Source organism: Cyrtonyx montezumae, unplaced genomic scaffold (genome assembly GCF_038088225.1).
Source record: "Cyrtonyx montezumae isolate F1298 unplaced genomic scaffold, pur_monq_1.0 scaffold_8, whole genome shotgun sequence".
In the NCBI taxonomy this organism is placed as follows: domain Eukaryota; kingdom Metazoa; phylum Chordata; class Aves; order Galliformes; family Odontophoridae; genus Cyrtonyx; species Cyrtonyx montezumae.
The window spans coordinates 103,671,197-103,693,512 of record NW_027072089.1 but is presented as its reverse complement, the minus strand read 5'-3'; positions in this window follow the sequence as shown (position 1 = coordinate 103,693,512).

Sequence of the window (22,316 nt, the reverse complement as noted above, 5' to 3'; positions counted from 1 at the left end):
AGAACCACCACTCTGCAAAAGAACTGTGCTGCCATTACCTATAACCCCATATTCCCCACTGTGGGAAAGTCCTTCAGAGATGCTCATCCTTCTACTGAGCACAATTCCACCAAGTTTTAAAGACATCTATTTTATTTTTCAGTACAACACAAGGCCACACTAATGCAGCCTGCTCCTATGGGGTGCACCTGTGATCCCCCAGGACTTCCTCACACACTAAGCCTCATGCTGCACAAGGGAGTGCGATCGGCATTCTTTGATATTCAACTTCATACATTCCTCAAATCACAACAACGTGAGCAAAGCTCCTGATTTAAATAGGAGACTTGCAGGTTTGCAAAATCAGGTCATGGGGGGAGGAAAAAAATCCTGTTTTGCAACGCCTGGAAAAAGTACTTGTGGGAGAGATGAGGTTTCTTTTCCAGGGAAGGAAACATGCAGTGAAACTTAAAGGAAAGGAAAATGAATCCTTGCTTCTATTCTGAATTGAAACAAACTGCTGTCTTACTGGCACAAGCAAATTAAACGTGAAGGCTTTGTCAGTGGCTCTGCATACAGGAGACAGCTAGAGTAAAAATGTAAGATTTCTGGGACAAGAGGAGTCACAAGAGATGAACATTGCATGATTTAATTATCCATCTGGAGGGAGAAATTAAGCTTTTGACATGGAGCTGCATATAAAGAAAGCAATTAGACTCCCTTTAAGAAAATTAAGAAGGGACTAACCGTTTAAAATGCCACTATGAAATCATTACTTATATGCAATGGTAATATATAGAAGCAGCAGCATGCTGTGCAGATTGATCTAGATACTCCACGGTTTTATAACAGTTTCCCTTTCCTAAAGGGAAAGGACCTTGTGCTGGTGGGAAACCTGCCCACAGAGTGAGTTTTAAGTGCAGAACAACTTTGACATTTCACATGGAAGTCTTCTCAACTTCAGAGCACAGACTGCTGCTACGTATCTTGGATATATATTATTTACAAGTTAATAATCCTCCCTAAATCAGTATGTGCCATGAATACATTCTTCATATCAGCTCAGCATATACATATACATCAGCTTAGCTTAGGTTCAAGCTTTTGTGATAGACTTCTGGATAGCAGTATACAGTACTGGCAGAAGAATAATCCACTCTTCCTCGTTAGTGAATACACACATGCGCTTTTGCTCCCCAGGCTCCACTGGCACCATATTAATTCAACTGAGATGAAGTGTTAAGCTTCCAAAGCAAAACAATAATAAGAATAAAAGTCAAGTAAGCAAGGTTCAGGTTTTCCAAGGGGGTGAATCAGTATGAGACCTTTGACCAAGACAGAGCACTGCCAATCTAGGAAACAAGCCCTAAGGCATTAAAAAGATAACTAGTAACAGATTTAAGGCTTTCAAGATCAGGAGCATGTCTTTTCCACATTCAAAATTCAAGTTCAGAGCAATAAACTGCAGCTCTCTCTTTTATAAATCAGAGCTTGACTTAGCACTTGACTTTTCTTATACTTTTGCAAGCACCACAATGTCTAAGGTTGCTGTGAAAAACCTTCCTCTGCAAACACTGCCTGCAGGAACTGCTCTTTGTGCCACTCAGAGCAGTCCAGAGGAAGGACTCTGCTGCTGCTGTCCATGGTGCCAAGTCAATCCCAATACTGTACTCACATTGTGTTTTTCCAGTGTTTGGCTGTATCATTTATATATCCCATGATAACAACTCTCTGCAGGAGCCATGATGTTGCACCTTGCACACGCATCTCCCTGCCAACTCCTCTGCTTCCGTAAGTATTGGTCATAAGGGAGGAACAGGATGCCTGAAGAACCAAAATGCATTAATGCAGATCTAATATAAAGGGTAGTTTTGGAGCCTTATAAAAACCTATATATTCCTTTGAATAATTAGTGCTGGCAGTAAGCTCTTTAATCCAATAAAGTCTCATTATATCAATAGCAGACCTCACACAACATGCAAATTGTACGGGTCCTGTAGAACAGCCCATGTGAGGGTGAATGAGCTGTCAGGAACGTAGGCTGGGTCTGGAATCATCCCCAGGGCAAAGCATTTATTATTCCACACTATGTTTCTCCCTTGTAACATCCACAGGCTCATAGCTCACAGCAGACAACAGGATGAGCACCACGAGTGGGGCATCTCCAGAAAACCAGGCCACCCTAAGTTACGCACCGCATTGTGCTGCCTGGTAAAATCGAGCCTCTGCTGTTGTAATAACCATGACGACTATGCAGGAAAAAGAGGATGACGGCCCTGAGAGTGAGTTTCCAACCAAAATGCCCTAAGGCAAGTGGTCTTACAGAGGCTGCATTCAGCGAATGATGGGAGTTGTAGCGGCTTCAGCTTCTTTATCAGAGAAGAGGTAAGAGAAAAGCAAAAGCTAGGAGAACATAAAACACAAGTATTCCAACACTCTGGGCTACAGAGGAATGTTAAGGAGACATGCTATCCCCATCAAAACAGAGCCCTGTGCTCAAAAATGAACAGAAGGGAACATTCTGACACCTCCTAAAATGAATCAACTGCCACAGGCGTGCAAAGAAACACTCAGGAGATTGAAAAATAAAAGGATATTGCTACTGTGCTTTTAAATTGCCATCTGTTGACCCTAGCACCAATCTTCTGGCCAGGTCAATGAGACTGGCAGACTTCAGTCACATTGCTAGAGTCAACCTCCACTGTGCTTTGCAGAATCTTTCCCCTTGCCCCATTTCATGGCCCTCTCCCTAATTTCATGAGATTCAGCTGCATGGAGAAATTGTGCATCTACAGATGATACAGAATTTTAAAAAAGGCAAAAAATAACACCAAAACAAACCCAAATGAACAAGTTATGAAGAAATTCAGTGTTTTTAACATCACCCTTCTTCCAACCCTAGGCATAAGCAGCCATAAACTCCACACAGGCAATAAAGCCATTCTTTGCTGAAGACTCTGCGGGTTCAATACCTGATGTAAAGCAGATGATTGCTTCCATCGATTCAGCCGAAATACCCGAGTGGAGCTGCATGCTGTCGTGGCCAGAGTGCATGCATGATTTTTGATGGTTTAATAAATAAACCATTGATTACAAAATGGAGCCTGATAAATCCTGACAGGGCAGATTTGCAGCTGTACCTCTCCTCCGACTCCTACAATTAATAGCTTAGTACTGTGCTATGGTTAAGCAAGGATCAGCTCATACAGCAGCAACAGCACATTAGCAACACTTACACAAATGCACAAAATTACTGCACCCTGTGTAAATGACAAAGTCACTCCTTTTTTGGCCAAAATATTCTCATATGGGGCTTTCTTGCCACAGAAAGCATTTCTAGCACCAGGGCTTCAGCTGCCTGATGACAGCAGGAGATGCTGAGCCAGCTGGGCTCCAGGCATGTGTGGGCTGCAGACTGGGAACCTGTGACTCCTTGTGAACCTGTGACTCCTTGTCACAGGTTCACAAGAAAAGTGTCATGTAAGGCACACCTTGAGAAATAGTGCCTTGTTAACCCAGGAAGAGAGATCTGGACCTCATACAGTACCTTTCTGCTAAGCAAGGGAACAAGCAAGCCTTGCTGTAAATAATTGCTCAGATGGCCTATTTCTCTTCCTGAAGTGCTGGACTTAGAATATCTCAAGCACTGCAGTCATGCTGATGAGAGAAAGAAAACACCCTGAATCAGAAGGCTTTTATCCATCCTATACACACAGCTCCCCTAACATGAATGCAGAGCTGGCACCCAACAATGCACACAAGTCTTCAGCCCCGGTCCCCACTACTGCTCTGCAGGGAAGCACAACACCTTTCTGCAACTGACAGATATGTTTCCCAAAGAACATATCTAGTTATTAAGCCAGGCTAATGCATGTCAATTAAACAATGGAACTGCTTTTGTATTTACCTATTAGACTCTCCAGTCAAATGAAGGTCCTAAATACAACAGCCATTTACACCACTCATACTTAACATACTTAACTTCACAGTATTTTAACAAGGTTGCAAGTGCTCGCTGATATTCTCTTACAGTTTCAAGGCAAAAATCAGATCCTTAGAACAAATGTATCTGCAGAGGACATTGGCAGAGAAAAGAGAGAAAAAAGGATTTTTAATTTAGTTTTTATTTTTAAGTCAACTCCCTCCAGCCACTCTGGAGACAGAAATACATGTGATGATTACAGGAAAAAAAAAAGCTGTACTTTATCTTGTAATTCTTGTAATTCAGAAAGGTGGCTTTGCCCATTTCAACTCAAATGGAAAACGAGCTTTTGTTGGAAACAGAACTACAAAATATTTTAAATAACATGGGAGGTATTTCTGAGTAATGTGCATCACAGACTACTCATCTGAGCTAATTCCATTTCCCAGATGAAATAAAGTGCAATAAATAGTGGCTAACATATCTCTCCATACAAAGTCAGGACCAATCTTTGCTTTCATTAAACTTGGTACAGTGTACGTGCCATGCATTTTTAATACCTTTCAATAATTTATGAGAAACAGTGCAGACTAAGACTGACAGGAAATAGTCTAGGCTCCTAATTTTAGGAAACAACCTATAAATGAAATTTCAGGAGGAAGCAACTTCTTGATTAAAGCAAATTGCTGTTGTCACACCCAGAAAAAAATATATATATATGTCCTTATATGTCCTATTACTCTAATTTATTACATTTATTGCTGAAATTTAGGAGAGTACTACAAAGACAACCAAAGCATCACAGACCAGGACAGCATCATGCTACATTATGCCCAGTCACTGCAGAACAGCAACAACCTAGAACTGGAGATACTAAAGCAAAAAACAGCAGCTTACGTAAGCATACATCAGCTCCTGGTTTTTTAATTTTTTTATTTTTTTATTTTTTATTTTTATTTTTGACAGACAGCAGCAGCAAATGCATTTCTGAATCCTTCCATTTTCTTGCTGAATGGTTCTTAAGCATCTCTGTCTCCTTCCTACCTGTCACTCATGACCCTTATTTCCTGTACACTGGATTTCTGTCCTGCTGACGAATCTGATGCGCCTGATAGAGCAAGTGTGCAGGACACTGATTAGCTCCATCAGCTTTAAAGTTTCCCCAGCCCGTTCCTCAGGCAATCTCATCTGAATGCCTATCTGCTGCTCACACACGTGGCTCACCTCTTACTCCAGGAAGACCTGCAGCGAATCAGGAAAGCTCTCAGCACAGACGTTGAAAAATAAGGATGTAAAAAGCCCAACTGAGGCTGGAATCCAAACCCCAGTGTGTGTTGTATACCTCCTTGCAAGCTCGTGGTGGCAAAGGTTTGCTGTTCTGATGGAAGTGCCAGGCAGGAGCAGACCCACAGAATGAGAGCTACAACACGTGAGCTTATGCTGGCAAATAGTAATGCAAATGAGTAGCTACACTCACACAAGCAGCCTCCATAAATCCAGAATCATATTTGTGTTCAAATACTCCCTCCCACGGCTGCAAAGCGCGTGGGGAGACTGAGAAAGTCAGACACAAGCATGAGAACTCATACGACTTAAAGTCGTCCTTATTAAAAACAAATGGAACATATTCACCAACTGTCCCTTCAGTCAAGACACTGAAAAACTGAGCTGCTGCAAGGCAGGCCAAAAAAGGACAGTGGCTTTTCACTCAAGGGGCTGACTCTCGTGCTGCTCTAAGCATCCTCCTACCCCTCACCCTACCCCACCTCAGCTCCAGTCTGCTCCTCATCTTCCACTTCACCACCACACTGCAGCAGCATCCTTAGCACCTGAGGTCCTGCAAAGCACGTTCAATACTACAACAGAGGGTTCACTGCCCTCCTCTAAGTCACATCTTACCAATGAGTTCAGTAGTCCCTTCTGGCTGTAAAATCTTCCAGTGAAGGAAACATACCAATGGCTCAACCAAGCACATAAGTAGTAAATTCTTCTACACTGAACAACACCTCCTACCCTCAGAAAACACTATTTTTTAAAGATCAAAGTCCCATCTAAGCCAGTGGGTGAGAAGTTCAAGTTGTTATGAAAGAAATTGGACGAGTTACGTAAAACCTTTGAGCCTGGAACTTTTAATCAGTTTGTACTGTATTCTAAAAGATTACGTAAAATAACTTATACTTACATTTGGTAGCAAGGTATTCGAAGAAGTAATCATACACAAGAAGTAACAGATTATAGCATGAATCCAATGTAACTAATAAAAGCTAGAAGCATTTAATCTACCCAGGCATTGACAAACTGAAGCCTAAACAAGAGAATTGCAGCCATTACCTCGTGCCCTTGGAATAAGCTAGAAAAAAAAGAAAAAGCTGCCGCAGCCTCAGCTCAAGGGGGATGAGGGTTTTGAAAGCGTGATGCACTTAAACTCAGCTTAGGGTACCACTTACACAGCCATAGATTTTATGGGTTCCAACTCCATAATGTACTCAGGCAGGATCACTTGTGCAGAAGGTCAGGCATTTATCTGTCCCTTACATGCAAACCAGTGTCCTGTGCATTATTCTCCTCTGAAGACATGCTGGCACAGCAGCCTTCCTGTACAGCAGGCACCCTTGGACCTGAGCCCGCTCACAGCATAACAGGAGCTCTGCACAGATGTGCACTCTTTTTTTAGGATGCTGCCTGGTAGCATCCTGAGTACTAGCAGTGGCAAGGCCTGGCACAGCCCCCGCCTGTGGTGTGGAGGAGGCAGGCCCCAAGGCAGCAGTGCTCCAGGCACTCACTGCTTGTGCTGTCACACACAGCTCAGCAGAGCCCTCCCTGCCTGCAGGAACAGCACTGTCCTAATGCAACTTCCGAAGCACTCTTGCTTTGATCATCTTGCTCTGTTTTGCTGCTTCTATTCTTAAGAAAACGCAGTGGGAAAACTCTTCTGGTCCTAGGGTAAGAGGGGAACAGCATTTTCCCTTTTAAAAACCAAATTGAGGATAGAAGATAAAGTGCAAGCAACCAAGCTAATTAGCTTAAAACCTGTTTTTTGTCCTACAATGAATACCAATACACACACCTTGTACCTGCCTTCTCCTCCAGTCTTTAAACAGGTACACACCTCCCTTTTCCTCCATCCCCCCAGTCCACCAGCCCTTACTTTGTTCTGAATTTCTCTGCAGTTTCAAGCCTTAAGAGAAGTCTGCTTAGCAGAAAGAAGCTTCCCTCCTTTCTCTGCCAAATCTCCCCCTTGTTACCAGCCTCAGACACAGAGTGCACAGTACTAAGGGAAGCTGTGACAGATTTAAGGCCCAGTCCCCAGTGCCCACGCAATGCTTCAGACTAGCACTTTGGGACCAATATTACTGGGAGGTTCACAGTTTTCCTAATGAACATGGAGTAACAGCATCTCTTTTTTCATGTGAGCTCAGCAGCAGAAGGCATCTGAGTTCTGGGGAAAGGATATGTTAAGTACTCCCGGCAAGTAACAGCAGAGCTTCCTAAACAGCTTTTCTATGAGCAATATACAGCATAGAGCTAAATAAATCCTTCTTTTTTAGGTCCTCACTCGAGGCAACCTGCATAACTTGATTCACAGCTTTATTATCTAATAAAACCTCCCATCACACTAACTCAGCCTGTGCGTCCATGCACAGAGATGAAATGTGTGCACACGGGTGCGTGCATGCATCCAGATCGCATATTCCTGCATCTCACCATCTGGCATTGTTCTGGGGATTAATAAACACAAAGTTAGGTTTAAAATACCACATACGCGCCCAGGGAAGGAGCACTCTTACTGAATGTTTTATCAGCCTACATAGAGTATCTGCAAGGAATGAAGAAAGCTGGCCAAGGCCGTGTGTGTGCATTAGGACACAGAAAACACACACTGATCAAGTGGGCAGGAGCAGAAAGTTACAGCGATGTGTTCCATGTGGCAGAAGGAAGTTGAAGAACAGTATGATTGATTAAGGCTTCACAGGTCTAGAGGAATGGAAATATGATAAATGCTAATGTGACAGAAATGTCAAAATTGATGAGGAATTACACATGCTAGAGACTGAACAAAAACGTAGCTGAGATTAAGTCAGACAAAGATAAAATGCCAGATTGCCTAAAGCTAATTATCTGGACAATTAATGGAATGCCTGCGACTCATTTTGATTATTGAGAGCACAACCTATTTGAGAAAGGACAAAGCTATTTGCAGAAGTCCAGGCTGCTTTCCTTATAACATGTTGGCAATGGAGTGGAAGAAATTCTTACCCTGGAGATCACTAAGCCAGCTGCTAAAATGCAGTGTGGCCACATCACCTGGTACTGAAACCACACCAATCAGTTCCTTGGGCTGTCAGTGTCAGAATTCAATGCACAGCTCATTTTCAAAGCTGGTAATTTGACAGCAATCCTGAATAAAAAAAAAGCATGCCTTCAACATAAGCAAAGCAAGATATAGAAAAGTTATTCCTTCATTTTAACATCTGTCGTTTTAAGGAGACCCCCTACTTACTTCTACGTATAATCCACTCAAGAATCAAATGTGTTTCCCAGACACTTTTACATGATGGCACTTCTTAAACCAGCCAGATGCAAATATCTGCTCACTCATCAGTTAATACAAGGAAATAGTAAAGATTAATTAAACATTCCACTTGCCTCTTCAAAAGAAAACAACAAAAAAACATCTGTCTATCTAGGATTAGACCATCTCTGCAGAATTATCTGAATGTTTCACTATGCTCCTAGCCCAGGACCATCTTGGTCTGTGGAATGAGAAATACCCAGTATGTTTTAAGGACCATGCTTGTGACAGTAAAACACACGGGATCCACATTCTGCTGAAGACAACAGTATTACATCGTAGCATTTTTTCTCCTTCTAGTGACATCTCTGGAAACACTATACATTCACTGCTGTCATGAAGCATCACATCCATCAGCCACGAGCCTCTTGGGCAGCAGAGTGAAATGGCTGCAGCCCACACTGATGTCTGGCCAATGGGTTTCCCTGCAGGAAGCCCCCTCAGATACCAGAGGTAAAGCAGAGCAGCCATCAGACTGAGCAAGCATCCAAGCACGAGCTTTGCCAGGGCTGGAAAGGCCAGCAGCAAGCAGCTCCCATCAGCCAGGAAAACTCCCAGGGCTGGGTTTATTCATCTGGGCTCTGGCACAGATTGAAGCAGTTCATTCTGCTTTCAGCACTTGGCTAACACCTTTGCACTGTATATATATATATTTTGGAGGTTTTTTCATCATTTAACATCTCAACATGTAGGAACCGCCTTGATCCCTAAATGAGGATGTACTTCAGGGCAGGGATCAAAGAGTTGAGCTGTTCATGATGCTGATTCAAATGCAGTACTGTTCCCCTAAAAAGCCAGCAGCCTCAGGATAGAGCACCTGCTGCAGAGCACATTGTGAGCTGCCATGCTTCTTGGGGCTGACACCAATTTAACACGCCATGCCTAGATTAAAACTTTTTTTTTAAATAACAATCTTCATTCCAGAGCAGACAGTAGATTTTAGCAGAGGGGAAGCCATCCAGCTTTGCAGCAGGGAAACCAGCTTTGAACACATGCAGGAGGGGAGAGCCTGAGACTTCACAATGTGTTTAATCTGTCCCTGGATGGCAGTGGTATGAAGATGCACTGGAGAAGCTGTGCTTCTCTTTTTATCCTCTGCAGAAGAAAGGCTGGAAAAGCAAGCAGAGCGATGCTCAGGGCTGCAGAGCTGAGGCACAGCTCAGCAACTGGTTTGGCGAGCAGACACAGAATTTGGTGGTGAAACAGCACTGGGCACCAGCCCAAACCCTGAACTGAAGCAATTTTAGTATATCCCCAGTGAGCTCTGAAAACATGCAGAATAGGCTGCACATTAAGCCCCGACTCCCACACGCAGTGGCAACAGCTGCCATGAGAGGGGTGATGAGCAGACGCTTATCCTGCAGTCACCAGATCTTGGGCCATGCTTGCTTGATTAGTGCCCACACCTACTGCTATGGGAAGAAAGCTTGTGATCCACAGACTTAAAAGGAATTCTTTTCACCAAGATGAAAAGTGCCCTGAATACTGTTGCTCAACGGTTAAATAATATGCTTTACAAAACATCACATCTTGCTAACAGTTTTAGAGGCCCTTAAATAGTATGCCGAACTTCAGATGGGCCAGGTCTGTCTTTTTTGGCTATTTTAACTGATTCTCAGTTTGGGATGGTGATTACTATCCAGGTTAGAGACATAAGCATAGACAAAAACTTCCAGCTTATCAGGTCACACTGGTATTTTGAAAAACATTCTTATTCTCTCTGAGCTTTTATTTTAGTTTGCCAAAAAACAGAAATCTGCTTTTTCCCAAGGGAGAGTTGACAGACAGAATTTCAACACACAGATACGATGGAGGCAAGGACAAACACACAAGCACAACAAAGCCACCGCTCTGTGCTGAAGTCAAGGTAAAGAGGTGGGGAACAAAGTGCTCTGCAGAGTTCAAAGAAAAAATAGCTGCTAAGTCTCTCACAGTCACTAGAGCAACAACTTCTGCTCTTTGCCAGCAAGAATTAAGGCTCTAAAATAATTTTATTTTCCTTCAATAAGAGTATGTCAGAATATAGCATGCTTCTGTTGACCCCACAGGATGCACAGGAATCATGCCAATCCATCACACTGATGCCACTGTCCACCACTATCTCCCATGTTAAAAATTATATATCTTGGTTTTGAGAAAGGATATTTTCCTCTTACCTCAGTCAAAGCAGCTAGAAATTTAAAGAATCTCTGTATTTGTAGAGGTAAGGCAGAGACGCATTGCTGTTGGACTCCAAGTTTCTTAAGAGGTTTGACAACTCTGACTACAAATGGCAGTCTGTATTCTCCAAAACCTTGAGGATCTCAACTAGAGGAAGAGGTAACAGAACGGGATGTTCCATCTTCTCCAAAAATTCTGCCAGAGCAGGCTTCAGAAAGCAAACATTTTCAGACAAGGTACGTTTTAAACCTCCAAAAGGGAAGAGAAAGAGGTAACAGGCATGTATTTGATTTAAAAGACGAAATCCTACTCATGAAAATAAATAAGGCACACACACAAAAGGTGGCCCAAATTATACTCCTGTTGTCCCATTAATCATATTTATTGCAAAAGTCTAATAATGTTATCTTTGGTCCCAGCTTCAGCAGCCCATAATTTAACACGGGCATCTTTTTTCAGCATGTGAATTGGGTACTAACACTGTCTCTTCCAACCTCTTTTGTGCTTCTAAATTAGAAAACCCAAATGTCACTTTTCTTCAGATAGGAAATGCAGTCAAGGTCACTGTAAAATAAAAGAGCAATTAACTTCACAAGCAAACTGTTGTATAGGAGTGAAATAAAGTACTTGAAGTGGGTAAAATCTAAAAATATTCTTAAAAATTACACTCTTATTCAGGCACAAATGACAAAACAGCTCCAGAGATTCATGTCAAATCACAGAAAATATCCCACCCCCCCGCAATTTGTTTGCTGTGGGGTAGTAAAGCCTGCTGCTTGATAGCTGTGATACTGGAGAAGCTGACTGCCTCCTCCCCACCTCCAACCCGCTCCCCAGAAAAGCCCTAAGCAGTGAAAAAGCATTAACACACAATTTCTCATTTTGTTTCTTCTATCAACTGAACAACAGAAGTTTTACAAAATCCCTGCTTAAAATTTCACAAGAGATAGCAAGGACAATGGACCAGGAGAGAGTTACCCTATCCGAAAACACAAAGAGAGCTAACTTTAAGGGTCTGGAGTTGATAAGTGTATTAAAATACAAAATTATCTTGGCTCTAACCCTTCTCTGGAATCAGCCAAGATTTTATAACTTGGTAAAATTAAATGCGTTATCAACACACAACTGCCTGCACAACCCAGCAAAGATAAATTATCTCATTATTGCCATAGAAATCAGATGAGGCGTGCATTGTAAGTGACATATTAAATGCAATTATAAAACCCTACTGAAGTGATGTTAGTGACCTGACACATGACAAAAAAAACGAGGCAATGCAGAATTATGGCTGGAAGATGTGCTAATATTATTCCTGCACAACCTTCACTAGATACAAAAATACTGTCTAGACTTAGTAAAATCCAATAATCAAAACAGTCGGAAAAATGTAAGTGGTTATTAAGAGGTAAAGAAGGAAATACCTTGAAGAGAAGCTAGGTTACTCGTTGATGCTGCGATCCACAATTGCCGTAATGTGAAGGGGCCAGCAAAGCCACCTCCTCACACCACCTGCCTCCACCCCCTACCATGCTGTAAAAAAATCACACTCACTGTGAATTAACCCCACAAAAACAAAGAGCAAGGGAACACCACAGCCCAAAGACCCCAGAGAGGCCCCCATGCCTGTGACTTATCAGCAGTGCAGCTGACCCAAGCCCTTCCTGACCAGCACTTGTCAGGAGGGTGCCAGAAGCCCCAGTGCTACCATCAGTGTCAGATCATGCTTCACTCTGTTCTGTTGCAAAGTTTTCCTTAAAACCTAACCTACATTTTCCTTGCCGCAGTGCACTGCTCTTTCCCCTGCTCACAACACACAGATTACAGGTCACTCCCTTCTCCCCAGCAGACTTTTGCACCTGTCAGGGTCACACAGTCTAGCAATGAGACCCGATAACAGCTTGGATTGTTTCAGTGTCTTGTCCTACATCATGGTTTCTAAATTCCTCCTCATTCTCGTTGTTAACCTCTGCCTCCTCCTGCATCTTTTTTGAAGTCTTGTCACCCAAAGTAGGCACAAATATTCTTGCTCAGTCTTTACCAGTACCAGCTAACTCTAAAGGATTAATTCATGCACCTGTGCACACAACCAAAATCATCTCCTTGTAGCAGTCACTGGTGACTTCTGTCTAGCTCCTAATGCTTTCTAACTTTCAGAGTACAGAACACACACCTTACGAATTGCCTCCTGCTTGGGCAGCCCATTTTCCCTTCAACAGAACCAGGCCTGAGTTGTGTGACTATTGATCCATTATCTTACCCCATAACTAGCAAGCAGTCTCAGAACCCCTAGGAGAACCGTTCCTGCAAGCAGTTGGCTGCACACCAGAATCTCCCCTTGAGCAAGGACACTTCTCAAGGTGCACAGATTCACCCAGGACATGGTGACACTTGCCAACAGATCCTCAGTAACCAATTTGTTTTTAAGCTATACCAGCTTTGCTAAGATTTGCTCTTGGATTCATCAAGCAATCCTTACCCTCTATATAACAAACAGTCAGCGATATCCAGCTGTTTAAAAAGTCACTATTATCACTGTTCAAATTACCATCTTACATCTACTTATATTAGTAAATATCTTTGTCTTCCTCTTACAAGTGAAGCATGCAGTGCTTTAGTCTCCTTCAGTGACAGGAGGGTCCCTCATTCCAGTCTGAGCAAATCTAGTCTGCTCTACCTGGTACCTGCAGACAGGAATTAATGAAAGCATTTTATTAGTGCAAAATCTTGAAAGTACTAAGAAATCCATTTAGTCTGTTAAAAACTAAAGGTCAATCAACATACACTTATCCCTGATTCAAACCCACAGCTTTCCATGCTCTTTGAGAGTACACTGTTGAGACTCTTGTTTTACAAGGAGAAAGAAAAAGAGGCTGTCATCACTTGCAGGAGGCAGAGGTAAGAAATAAGCTCAGGCATTGCTACAACACTCCTGTCTTCCCACTCTCCTTGATCTGGGTCACTGAAATAGAAGGAGGGAGAACATGTAGGGAAAAAACTTTTACTCCTACCTACATCGATAGCAAAGGAGAAACACAATCATGCACATTCTACACCAATATCAGAGGATCCAAGGGTTTTGTTCACTTATTGGAATGAGTCAGCTTGAGATACTTTCCTTCCTTTTAATGCAGCTTTCAACTGTCATAAGCATCTTTGTGAGTGGCACCAGTAGGTGTTAGATGTGGAAACAACCATGCTGGAAAAGAGCACAATGACTCTGAGCACATTGCTTTGTTCTGTAATAAAATAAGCTGCACTGTTCACAAGGAATTACTCCCTATCAATTGCTTTACTCAACAAGACAGGCCAATACAATTTCTGTTCTTTTTCTTCCTCCATACAGTTTGTTCTCATTTTTCCTGGAGGTTAGGAAACAAACTGACTGCCTTCAGTTTCCCATCATACAGAGGGGGCAATGTGGCTTCACTGCAGATATGTTGCTAGGACACAGCTCTTCATTCTAATATATTCACTGTTACCATAAAATTAATTACTCTGTTATTTCCATTTACTTGCACCACCAGTATAGATGCCTTTATTTAAGTGTATGTTAGTGTGCAAAAATAAAGAAAATAATTTAGCACGCTCAATTTTACTTGCAAGCAGTGTCTATATCCTTAGGTTTTAGCTTTTGAAAGTTATGGATTCACTTGGTGATCTACTTACATTATCCAGTAGGGATATTTTGAGCCATTCCTTAACCTCTCTGGTTCTGCCCAAGATATGAGTTGACAAAAAAAACAACAAGGATTTGTTAATGCAATCAGTTACTTCTGCTGAGAGAAAAGACTGATTTATGATAAGAATGAGAATTGAGTGACAGGTTTAGAATTCGAGAGGTTTTGGGCCTTATTGTAAGTTAACACTTCCCTCGGAAAAAGTTTATATACAGCCTTTACTCCATACTTTTACACAAGAGGCCACTGCAATTCTCCGCAGGAGATGGCACACGGCCACCTGCCAAGGGGCAGAGCTAAAATGATGTCACGGCCCCATCCCCTTAGCAGGGACCACCTCCCAGGCAAGTGGTACACAGTGGGAATGTGCCTCCTCCATGCTGCTACTCTGCCCCACAGCATTGGGAACACAGCCAGAGCTCCGGGGAACCCTGGCTTTACCCTCAAGGAAAGTTCAGCTGTAAGGAGAGCACAAAGAACAGTGCTTGAGATGATGACAGTACATTATGCTTCCTCTGCAGCAACCAGAACTTACAGCTTGAGGTAATCTGCAAGAGTGGCTGGTGATTGCTCCAATTTCCATTGCCTGCATCTTGCCCTAAGCAGAGCTTTCAAAAACCACTTCTGTCCACAGAGAGGGGCAACGTGAGGCCACTAGCTCCCAAGGGCTGCAAAGGCACAGGCTCTGGGAGCCATTCTGCTAGTGCCCCTGATCAGCGTGGCATCCCCTTGCCTCCCCCAGGTGGGAGAGTAGGCCTGCACCTTCCATGCACAGACAGCTGCACTCAGCTCTGCACCACATTCCTGCACCTGCTTCACGCCAGAACGGGCACAGGCGTTAAGTCCTTCATCTCCAAAGTTTAATCAAACAATGTGCAATAGGTCAACTTTCAGAGGGGAACTAAAGGCGATTCCTTAATTAGATTTAAGAACTGCAACACTTGAAGTTAAATCATGCTTAGAAACATGGAAATTGAAAAATGATAACTAATGGGATTTACAGATGATTTCCTTTAAAAGTCAAAAATTATTCTTGCACATGTGTACCCCTAAGGACCTTTCTGTAGGTGTTAAAAATATCCCTCTTAACAGCAGACAATGAGAATATATCCACTTACACAGAAAGTAGAACAACAAAGCCACTGCCCAGACATTAGTAATAAATATAAAGATCCCCAATTATAGACTAGAGCCTGGAATCCCTTCGACCTCCTCCTGCATTTACATCTTTGTAGTTCTTTTGCAACCAAAGATGCTGTCATGGCCAGACAACCTGCAGCTACACATGTTGGCCCTGACCTATGTGACACTGATGAGGCCAGCTGGAAGAGGGGACACCAGGTCTGAGCTCAGTGGCAGGGAAGTAGAGCACTAACATTCAACTATTCCGTTGTACAGTGCCATATGACTACTTCAATGCTAATTTACTATGGTTTAAAAATATAGGAACATAAAACAAATTAGAAGAGAGGCAGGTAGCAAATTCTGGACTAATCTACAAGTTGGGGACTTCTTGAACAATGCTAATGATGTGCAGAAATTACCATTTGCAGTTTAACAGTACAAAACAAGTTATTTTTCTGAAAATCATGTAAGTAAGTGCTCAGGTGATTATCTTTTAATGCAGCATCTTTTGTGCATGGGCACTTTACGTGGGCTCTCTTTGCAAGGCTTTGTGCGCTGTGTTCTTTTGCTCACTCATCACTGCAAGATGTTACTTCTTTCCCAACTCAGGTCCATGGAAGGTCACTGCAAGGGTTAAACTACACAAGAAAACGAAAGCACCAATGTCAGCATCTCTACCAGTGCCAGAACTCACCAACACTCTTCCTGCTCCACTGCAGAGCTCATCCTTTTGCAAGCCTAATGTGGAAGCTGCTGCCATGGGTGTGACCAAAATTGGACAGAAATCCTGCACTGAATTATTGCATTCCAATGATTATAATGACTTTTTTTTTAAATATCTGAATACAGGAGACTCTAAAGAGTTCTGAAGGCAAGTATTTTAAATTTTCTTTAGAGTGTTCATTAACAATATTTACCATGAATCATCTTGCTCAAGAAAGCAATTAGCAATACATTCAAAAGGAGACAACTCTATTTCAAATCAAACAGCCTAAAACAAAAACAAAGAATCTCTCTTATGACACGGATATGGCATGGCACAAATACACTAGGACAAGACAAATGGCTACGGCTTTTTACAAACACGTTAAGAAGTGTCATACAGAACTGGTAAAGAAGGAATAAAAAAAGTATGATCATAACTCAGCATCTTTTTACCTAACAACACTCAATTCCACTTTATAGAAACATAGAATCCTTCAGAGTTGAAAGGGACCTTTAAAAATCATATAGTCCTACTCCCCTGCAATGAACGGGGACATGCACAGCTACATCACCTGCCCAAGCCCTAATCCAGCTTCACCTTTGAGAGTCTTCAGGGACGCTGCATCAAGAACATCTTTGGGAAACCCGTTCCAGAGCCTCAACATCCTCACTGTTGAAGAATTTTTCCTTACATCTAACCTAAATCTCCCCTCTTGAAGCTTGAAACCATTTCCCCTTGTTCTGTCACTACAGACCCTGCTAAAGTGTCTGTCCCACTCTTTCCCATAGCCCCTCTTTAGATACTGAAAGGCTGCTCTTAGGTCACCCCAGAACCTTCTCTTCTCAGGGCTGAGCAGACCCATCTCTCTCAGCCTGTCTTGTAGGAGAGGTGTTCCACCCCTTGGACCATTTTCATGGCCCTCCTCCAGACACGCTCCAACAGGTCCATGTCTCAAGGACTCCATGTCTGGATACAGTGCTTCAGACGAATTCTCACTAGCACAGAGCAGAGGGGCTGGACCACTTCCCTCAACCTGCTGGCCATGCTTCTTCTGCTGGAGGCCAGAAGCCACCAGTTCACAGCAGTTACCTGTACACCAGAGTGATTACTGCTCTTGGAGGAGACGGGTGTCTCCCCCACCCCTAAAATCACTGACTTGTCAGGCAAACCAAAGACCGCTCATCTCAGAAGCTTCTTTAGAGCATGACAGACTAGAAGAAGCCAGCGCACCTATTTCACATCTAACTATCTGACTGTAAGAAAAGTTACCAGTTCACTGTCCTGAAAACTCAGCCTGCTCTGCAGCAAGGACTGTGGGTATACTACTCACTTCATTCACAGTCTCATAAGCACATCTCTGTCAATGTTTGTTGTTTACTCCAGGTTAAAAATGTTTTCAGCATCAGAAGCTTTCTAACTCTTTCTGCTAGGCTCCAATGTAAAATGTAAATTCAGTTTGTTCATTCTACAATGAATGAATTTTAAACATTTAGTGACATGAAACATCCTGACTTTGCAGTATGAAGATGATCTGAGTGCAAGCCTTACTCCCTGTTTTACTAATCTACTGGACTTAAGTATTGTCAGCAACCTGTCTTCAGCATTCTGACTGATAATATGCTTTTCTAAATCAAGCTCTTCACTTTTGGCAGCATACGCATTCTGCTTCTCTCCTTTTCTTTAAATTTATGAACATGTAACTTGTGACCAACAGGCATGGTTTCACAGGTTATACTGAAGGAAGACTTGCCTTCTTTTGTTTCTGACTGAAGTCCTCTGGAGACTACTCAGAATCTTACTTTTTCTGCTGTTCTTACATCTGAAGTGCAACTTTCTTTGAATGTACATAAGTCATTGAACTCTTGCGCTGATGTAAGATCAGAGAAGGTATGGATTTGTCAACCATGTATCCGTCTAATTCCTGCCTCAATATTCTTCAAATGAAACACTTTCAGATTACTAACATCTACTGATCCATTAGCATGCCTTGCAACTAACATCTGTTTTCATCCTGCACCCAAGATGTAAGATACACAGACAGAAGCAGAGGTAACCCGCGGCTCTCAGACAAATCAGGTGAAACATACAAGTCAGGGCAAGCTTCACAGGACTTCAGTATGGGAGACAAGTCTCACACATTTTAAGTCTTATCTAAAATTTTACTGCTGAGGAAGCCCTAAGAAAAACATATTAGAAGTTAACTACTTAACAAGGAGCATGGAATCTGATTTCTATTAAATCCAAGACTCGACTCTCAAACAGATGCTAATACAAGAGCCAAATGCCTTCCACAAAAACAGAAAAACCTGTATATCCTGAGCACGTATCCATAAGCAGACATCACCAAGGGTTTCTCAAGCAATACCCCAAGATGTATCATACCTACCCTCACAAGCTACAGGATCCCACTTGAGCTTAAATGAGGTCTCCTTAAATACAGGGAACATTCTACCAACAGGCTGTGGCAGAACAGGCATCAGTGCTGAGGACAAGAATCCAGCAAGTTTACGGGGTTGGGTTATTCTTCACGTTGATGCTGTAGACACAGTACCAGCCCATATTATTGCTGTGTTTCTGTTCAGAACTCAGTGCTGCAATAATATGTATTACCTTATCACCTCTTCATGAACAATGCTGAAAACAGCTCACTTTAAGTGAGTTCTGTAACTGAACAGTTACGCAGATGGCGTGGTCTTTTACGCCTCATGACAAAAGACTGCAGTCTTCACATGACTGTGGCCATGATGTACGCTATAATTAATTTTTAAGTTAATTGCTGAAATCACTCTCCTGCTTCAGACACCCATAGTGCATGACTCATGGCATTAGCAGGAAGTAGCAGGGCTGTGCAGCAGGAGGAAGGCTGATTAAGTCTCAGGGTAAGAGGAAGGAGTGCCATGGGGATGACTCAATGATGAGGTTCTCCCACATCAAAGGAAAGGCATGCTTTTACGCACACTGACAGGAAAAGGAAGTTCCAGTGCTCACCAAACACCTACAATTCTTCATTATCTCAAACAACTAAAACTGAGATTGAAGTTTTTAAATCCCTTGTTTTTGTTTCTATAGTCCTAAAGTACAGCACAGAACAGAGCAACATTTCTTGAAGGTTGCAGACGCAAGATGAGCCATGTGTGGAAAAGCCTGATACTTATACTCAGAAAAAGTAGAAATTGTATGAAATATAGCCCTACACTGAACAGTAAGCAACCATTTAAATCACTGAAGAGAATGAGCTGCAATTTTCCTCTAGTTAAAGAATGCAGTGGGTTTTTGAAACATATGCACCTAACTGTGGCTTTCCATGAGTATAATTAATCTCTAAAGCAGCTAACAAAAGAAGATCTGTTCTAAAACAAATCTAGAGAAAAAAAAAAGGGATCTAAAGCTGAGCAAGTGTAGAGAGGAACAAAGCACAAAAGCTGCTCCAACACTTACAGCAACCCACACATACAGATGAGCCTCTTGCTAGGAAATGCATTTATATGGATGATTATCTTCACATGATACCTATACATTTGAGAAGCATTCAAGTGACCACATTATGTACAGCTCTGTAAACCACTTGCATGCACATACGGGTGGCTTAAAGAATCCTGACATTATGTAAACAAGATGGGGAAACTGGGGCTTCCTGTCTGGGGAAAGAAAGAATAGAGCAGAGCGTATGCAGAGAACTGGGCCTTTCCATCTATTGTTTTTTTATATAAAGCAAAACGCAAGACTTGCAGATGAAGTTAAAAATAACATTTTGGCTTAATAGAGGACAGATGTAGAAAACATCAACCCTGCCAGTATGCAGAAGATTTCGTAACCACCTTTGCTGTGCTGCTTGGTTGACACAGGGAGAAGGCAATACGAAGAAAACAATAAAAAGACTTATGCGTAGGTGTTGGAAGTGGGAGATGGATGTGCGAGCAAATTGCTTTTAAGAATTGGCTGGCTGAAAAGGGAGCTTGCACAAGCTCAGAGAAGCTGCAAAAGCTTAGGAACCACAGCAGTTTCCAGAAGGCAAGACAACAGTGCCTACTGAAAGTCACCCAGACACAACCCCATGCAGCTCCCCAGTTATTGCTGTGTGAGACAAAGCATGCCTGCATTCATCAACACCACGCCCAAGCCTCCAGGGCCAACAAGCTCCTGCCACTATCACATCCCCTTGGCCCACCCCTTATCTCAGGCTGACAGCCTGAGGGACAGGTCTATAAACACCAGCTCTTGGTGCTGCCTCTGGGTGGGCACCACATACCCTTGAAGAGCCCTGTGGCAGTACCCAGGCACTGTGTCATGGATGGGGGGGTACTTTGCCATGTTAGGTAAGATAATCCTGGAAAGAGATCCCAAAAGCTCTTGTGGCTGCTATGTTACTAGCCTCTGCCTTTCCAGTATTTTTATTTATTTTTTTAATGGCAGCCTTTTTGACAGGCTCCTTGTGCCCACACAACCACCTGCTCAGCACCCGGCCAAGGATTGGGACAGACACTGCCTGATCACAAGGAACTGGTTTCTGCTTCCTGCAGATAAGGAAGCACACTATACAGTAATATCCTTTTGCAGAATTGTATAAAGCCTTAATTACAACCTCATGCTTCCACAACAAACGCATCACATGTTTAACACATGCACCAATGTCAGCTCTTAACATTTTCTGATGTGGCGGAGCTTGTAATCAAGGGTTTGTGTTATATGGCAAATGAATGGCCACAGAACCCAACCCTGTAGCAATTTCCTAAAGGACAAATCAACCAGCTATGCGAAGATGATCATCTGCATGGCTACAGGTTTTGCTGAGCTACAGCAAGAACTGAAAACTCATTGTGAGCTCTAGTCAATGGATACAGCCAGGGAAGCACTTCATTTGATCAACACCTGGCAACTGTTCCAGTCCAGGTAATCAGTAACTCGCTAGCTGCTCCATCTGTTCTGCCTTTCTTCTTACAGATATTAAGAAGTAAAACCCACACTTAAGCAGGATCCTTGGTGGTAGACCCTGAAGACAAGATGATTTAAGCTGGACAACAGAGACATGAAGTATGGGGTTTACAACCACTTGCCAACAGCAGCCTTTCACTATTAACCACAGAACTGGTAACTCAAATTTCTTTAAAATTCACAAGAGCCTTCTGCTGAGTTGAGGTGGTTGGTTCAGGTGTGCATCCCTCAGACAACCCTACAAGTGAGCTAATTAATGGTCCTTGCTAGGAATACACAGAAAATCATTTCTAGGTTTACTTAGTTGAAAACAGATGAAGATCTTTAATCTCAAGTGATAAAAAAATACACACCTACCTAAAAACCACACACAACTGAACTAAGGGCTACTAACACACTACAGTGCTCAACCATGTAAAAACCCTTCTGGCTTTGATTCACCTCACAATGTATTACATCCCATTGACTTCAAAACAGCAAACAACTTTTCAGGCATTAGCAGATAATATCCATCAGATGTAACTGCATTCCTAGCTTTTCAGCAAGCTGCTTTTACTGAGCTGAAGGGAAAGCTGGATTCACCAAAACAAAGGTAATCCAAGCTGCTGTAAACACATACAACAGTGTCTCAATTTTGAGTCTCTGGAGAAAACACTCTTTACTTCAGAATATGAAGTAAATTCACTGACTAGATAAGAAAAAAAATCTAAACAAAGAAAGATGCAAGGAGTAGGTTACTTGGTCTTTTTCACCTGAACATAACCATTAAACAGTCATAAATAACAAATCTGTCATGGTAGGCACTATTCTAGATGATCACACAACAATAATGAGTAGACTCTACATCACAATTACTCTTGGATAATTAGTCCCAGAGCTGCAATGTCTTAAGAGTAAACTTGTGGCATCAGTGCATTGGTGTGCAACAAGGTACCATGCCCTTGGTTAATCACATGGCAACTTCATCCCATCGCACCCACAGCAGTAAGGATGAGGATGGTCCAGAATGTTTATACAGAAAACAAAAAATTGAGAATGCAGCACTCTGCCTGCCTCACTACCATTGCTTACAGCAGAGGAAAAGTCAATTTCAGAATTAAAGGCTGTAAGAGTCATAAAGCACAAAAAAGCACCACTCTCAAAAATCAAATAATTTGATTACAAAAAAAAAAATCTACTAAATTTCATCTATAGATTCTACCTCATGATTGTGAAAACACAAATCTGAATCTCATGAGTGAC